This window comes from Haemaphysalis longicornis, unplaced genomic scaffold, assembly GCF_048455015.1.
Source record: "Haemaphysalis longicornis isolate Haplotype H1 unplaced genomic scaffold, Haemaphysalis longicornis Haplotype H1 scaffold_2, whole genome shotgun sequence".
Lineage (NCBI taxonomy): Eukaryota > Metazoa > Arthropoda > Arachnida > Ixodida > Ixodidae > Haemaphysalis > Haemaphysalis longicornis.
In genome coordinates, this window is record NW_027526295.1 from 269,410,603 (window position 1) to 269,416,397 (window position 5,795).

The window sequence follows — 5,795 nt, forward strand, 5'->3', positions numbered from 1 at the left end:
TGTCTAAGGCGTTCAACAAGGTTCTCCCCGATGTTTTGTTTTCAATTTTAAGGTATGTAGGGCTAGGGCCGGCGAGTTAAAATGGGGACTGCATGGCGTACCAAAATTGCACAACCAGTGTAGTAGCCAACGGCGAACTGTTGCGCGGCACAAACGTCCACTCATGCGTACGACAGAACTGCCCCATGTCACCGTTGTTGTTGACGTTGTTTCTATAACCTCTGCGTAGGAAACTAATAAGCAGTGGTGCTGTCCAGGGTTTCCTGTTACACACGGACGAGGCACATATACCAGGCCCATAATGCCAAGAATCAGCGTTCAGTTTAAAGGGCTTGCTGATGTCTGGCGCGGTAAGTACTGGATCTGCGGATTTTTCTTTCACAATTTCTCGCACCGACAATGACATTCATCGGCCCAGGCAAGCTCGACCGCTTCCTGGGTTAACACCTTTACGCACTTTTACTTCATGACATAATCTTTGATTAATGATTAAGGCCAGTCCGAAGATATACGCTGGGAGCCTACGTTTTAGGATTGGCCAATAGCGAGAGAAAGAGAGAAACTATTATCTAAATAGCCCTACTCCAGCCGCTGTGCCGCCGTCTCTTCATTAGGAAACCGGCGACAGCCGGTACGAAGAATGCCCAGAGTTCATCCTTGACATGAAGGCAGTGGGCCGCCAGGAGTTCTTACGTCGACTTCACGCCCACGCTTGGACCTGGGTTTAGCCCAGGAAGCGATGCGGGGACGGAGATGGGGTGGTAGGTCTGGTGGAGGACACTCCAAATAAACGTGTTGTACCGATGGGTGGGAAGGTTAGTTTGGTGTAGGGCAAATCGCGCGCGAGAGGATTCGATGTATGTAGTGGATACGGGGTAGAGTAAGAAGAGAGGAGGTTTTCGCTTTTCGCGCCACAAATGCGGCTTCGCGGTAGAGGGGGTGTCTAGGAACTGGAAAGCACTGCCTACTGGTAAGTAGCGCGCACAGATGCTGTCGGCGTGCCTGATGTTTCAAAATGATCTAAGTGCCAGGGTGGTACCCATTTCGCCTCGACATAGACGGACACGGGGAGAGATCTCGGGTAAGCGCGTGGGATCGAGCATTGCCGTCCAAGCTAGCGTGGCCGGGGACCCACACCAGCGTGATTTTGTGTGTAGGGGGGCGCGAAGGGTGCAGTTTAGGGTGTCATAAGTATGAGGGTGCGTGGTGTGAGAAATATTTCGTGGCGCCTCCCGCGAGTCACTAAACACAGGAATTGGGGTGCCAGGGGATTCTACTTTGACAGCATATTCGACGGCGGCGGCTATGGAGTATTCTTCCAGGGTTGTACAAGTTGTGGCGTTTTTTGAGCGGACGACTGTGTTTACGAACCGGGTAAGTCTATGGAGGGCGATAGCACCATCTCTAGTAGCGGAATCAAAACTGGCGTCCGTGAAGCAGATTTCCGCTCTATTCTGTGAGCCAATCGATGCGCTTGTTCAATGCTTTCGTGCGTTGTTGTCTGCAGAACAAGTGGTGAGCAGGGTGCATGTGGGGAGGAATACGTTCAATTCTGAGGTTTGGGAAGAAGGACCACGGAGGAAGTTCGGGAGGGATGGGGGGAGGCCGTCTATTGGGTAGTTTAAGATGGTGAGAAGCGTCCGACCTGGAGAAGACAGCTTTAAGCGTTCGAGCTGGGACTGGAGATGAGCTGCGATCCGTTCCTCGAGGTTATTGTGGGGGCTCAGGGTTAAAACGCCTTGTGTGGCAGCATAATGAAGTACCACCAGGGCCAAACGATAAAGGGAACGGAAGGCTCCGTCAACGCGGTTTGTGTGGCAACTAAGGGGTGGAGGTAGGGTGTAGTGTACAGGACGCGAGATTTCGCGAAAGAGTCCACAATGAGAAGAACGTGAGGCTATGTGAGGCCTTGTGATTAGAAGCGCGCTTGAGGGGGTTGAAGACCTAGCGATCTGGGAGTGGAGGATTTGAAGTTGTGGAACCGCAGATTCATTGCGAGTAAGCGGGAGGCCCAAACTTTTTAATGAATCCACTTGTGGTATGGAGGCCACGCCAATCGATAGCTGAATTAAAGAGCGACCCGGGTCAGGGCCTCGTCGGTCATACAACACTGAAAGGCCAGATTTAGATGCAGATCGGCTAAGCCCGATGGAAGATGCATGGTCGAGAATGGTGTCGCAGGCTTGTAACGTTTCCTCGATATGTCCCAGACTACCGGAGTTCACCCAAAGGGTATAATGTAATCCACGTGGATGGAGTGCTGCAGTCCGGGAATCCTGGCTAGTCGCGGGGCAGTGATGACAGGGCAAGGTTAAAAAAGAATGGAGGAAAGTATAGAGCCCTAAGGCATTCCTGTTGTAAGATAGAAAGGGGTAGCCTGCGAACCGGGAATCGAATAAGCGGCAGTGCGGTTCGAGAGTAAATCACGGATGTAACTGTATATGCAGCGGCCGTACCCGGTTAATGCGAATGTGTCGGGAAGGCGGGCATGAGCTAGAACCCTATCAAACGCCTTTTCTAAGCCTATGTATAGAATAGCGCGCAGTGGGACTGTGCTGGAATTTTTTACACGTCCTCGAGGGTGTTTCACGTCGAGAGGTGGGTTCAAAAGCCTGTCTGTGTAGCAGGCAAAGGAGCGTTATGTGGGAGATGCCATTCAAGACGAGTGAGAGACATACGCTAGAGTAGCTTCCCAACACACGAGGTTATCGAAATTTGTAAGTTGCGTAACGTATGAGGCTTACCAGGTTTAGGAAGAAGAACGATTTTGGAATGTTTCCAAGCTGCTGGAACGCGGCTGTTTTCCCATATGTTATCGAAAAGGCGGAGCAGATCTTGAATACCCTCATCTTGGAATTTCGGAGGACCTCGTATTCAGATGCCATCTTCGGTGCGGTATCTCGACGTAGACCGTCCAGAGCATTGAGTAGCTCGCTCAACGTAAGAGGGGTATCCATAGGAGATTATGAAAATGTGGGAATCGGAAGGGCGGGTGGTGGATTGTCAGAACTGGCAGGGAAGTGGAAGAGGCGGAGATGATCAGCAAGTTCTGTAGGAGAACCCCGAGTGTTCAGCAGGAGACAAGAGATGGATTGAAAAGGGCAGGAGGGGTTAATAAGGACCCGCAGTAGGCGCCAAGACCGTTTAGTGTGCATTTGAGGGTTGAGTTCATCGCACAGATTCCACTGGTTGGAGCGGACAAGCTGATCAGCATACACTTGGGCCTTCTAGGTTAATGCATTTATACGGAGGCAGGGTTTCCTACTGTGTTTCTGGCGGCGCCAACACCGAAGAAGGGAACGACGGGCATCCCATAGGTGCAGGAGGTGAGTGTCGACGTAGGGTGCCTTAGTGCTCGGGTAGACGCGTTTAATTTGCCGCTGTTAAAGATTTTGTATCGGTAGAAGCTAAGAATCTGGGTCCACGAGGTCTAAAGAAGGAAAAGAGGCCTAGCTGACTGCATGCCATTCTGTTAATTTCTTAGGCCTATGCGCTCGGCGGCGTAGACGAGTGGATAATAGGGTGAGTTCCAAGATGGCATGTTCACTGCCAAGGAACTAATGCGTGTGTGACCATGTTCGGGAGCCTTACGTAGAAAGCTAGGCTCGGAGTTGTGTCTCGGGAAGCACTGCGGCCAATGTGTGTGGGGACATCAGGATCTGTGAGGAGTGAGTACGATTTGCTTTGTACTATTTCCCGCTAGAGCACGGCCACCAATGCCGATTCGAGGGTAACCCCAAAGCGGGTGGGGGCAATTAAGACCCCCACGACTAGACGCGGTAGCGTTTGACGAGTGCTTAGGGGGAACAGTGAGTTTAAGGTCGGTACTTGCTTGCCCGCGCGATGGTAGACATTAACGATCTGCATCGGTGCGATAAGTGTAGTAAATGAGACCACTACACAATGGGCCATAAAATCTGGGGAAGGTGAAAGTGGTGGATAAGCGGAATAAATAGAAGGTGAGAGGCTATCAAAGGGATAAGGCAGAGTGAGCCAAGATCCGTGGAGTTACCTGTGTGACAACATAGCCAGGGATTCGCGGAAAGCTGGATGCCTCTTGTAAGAGAATTACTTGCGCGAAGGTGGGGCGAGTTCGTATAAATGTTCTAAGAGAGTTTCTGTTTGAGACCTCTACTGCTCCACTGCCACACTGAGATAACAGAGGATTGGGAGGGAGAGACGAATACTTGCCCATTAGTCGAATTCGTCAGAGCTGATGTCGATATCCTCGGTTTCGGCGGTGGGACTGTGCATGTGAGCGGGGCGTTTTCCAGCGCTGCCGGAGTCGGCGTCCAAGTCAGGGGGCTGAAGGTCGAGGCTGGAGCTATAGGATGAGGCCCGTGCCGTTTTCTGCAGTCTTGCGACAATGGGCGTCTTCAACTCGTTGCAGACGGGATGCCTTTCGTGGACTCCACCCTCGTTCTCTTTGTATGTTCGTATAAGACACGACTCAGGAATACGATCTCGTCCCTGAACAATTATTGTTTACTTTGATAGCTTTACGTTGTTCAGTGCATCAAAAACCTGGGAGAGGTGTGAAACGTACTAATCGCAAGCGCGAGAATAGACTATGCAGAGGTCATGCAGAGAGGTGCGTCATGTTCTGGAACCATGCAGAGAGAGAGAGAGAGATAAATAACTTTATTGGAAGAAGCTGGTGTTCCTACGCGTCGGCCAAGAGCCCTTGTGCTCCAGCAGCATCAACGGCCAGCTGGATGGCCCAGAGTTAATCTGATGGGTCTGAGCGGAACAACACAGTGTATCATTGCTCCACCTGAGTGATTCTGCGAGCCGGTGTAGCCGCCTGCGGGCAAGCCCATAACATATATAATAGGTTTGCCCGGTTTTTACATTTTTGACAATTGTCAGAATATTGCCGTGGGTAGCAGTAGCTCTACAAAACCGGGTTCGGATACGAACTCATCGGAAGAAGTCGCCGTATCCCCACACCACGGATTGCCTCTTATTGAGTGATGGTGAGTTGTGGGGGTGGAAGCGAGCCCGTCCCGGGCGGTAATTATTTGTAATGTCCGTGTAGGACACGCGCCGATCCCTGCATGGCCATTGGAGTGAAGGAGAGAATGTGGTGTTTGCGTCGATGCCTGCTCGGTCGACGAATCCTCGTCCAAAACTTTGCCAAATGGCTCATTTCTGCCCCGGCACACAAAATTATCGGTCTAAATTCTCCATCCGACGCGGTCGAACTCCAATGGTTCCCGGCTCACACGGGCATTGGAGGGATAGAGACGGCCCACACGGCAGCCCGAGCACTTGTCTCCCGGGCGTACGATGTGGACTCTTCCCTTCACGGAGCCAGATCGACCAGGGACAGTCTCCTCACATTCCGAGAGGTCACGCAGCATTACCGCCTCTGCCGCCGCAAGCTTCCACCCGCTCACTCATCCCTCACTCTGGAGGAGGAACGCCTCTGGCGTCAACTCCAAACGGAATCTCTACCGTGCAGAGCCGTCCTCCATCATGTCCACCCCTCCCTCTACCCATCCTTGCTCTGCCCCGCTGCGGTGAAAAAGCCACGGTCCAACACCAAATGTGGGCTTGTGATGAGGACCCATTCCCTCCAATTAATTCTCCTGACCAGTGGATGGAGGCGTTGGGCCGCTCGGACCCCCAGCTCCAGAAGCAGCTCGTGACTTGAGCGGCTGAAGTCGTCGCGACCCTCCGGGTCGTGCCGACCGCGCCCTAACCCTTTATGTGAATAAAGTTATTTCTCTCTCTCTCTCTCTCGAGCAGCATTGTGCGTGCACTCGTTCCCGCGCAGTCCGGAGTGGGCAGGT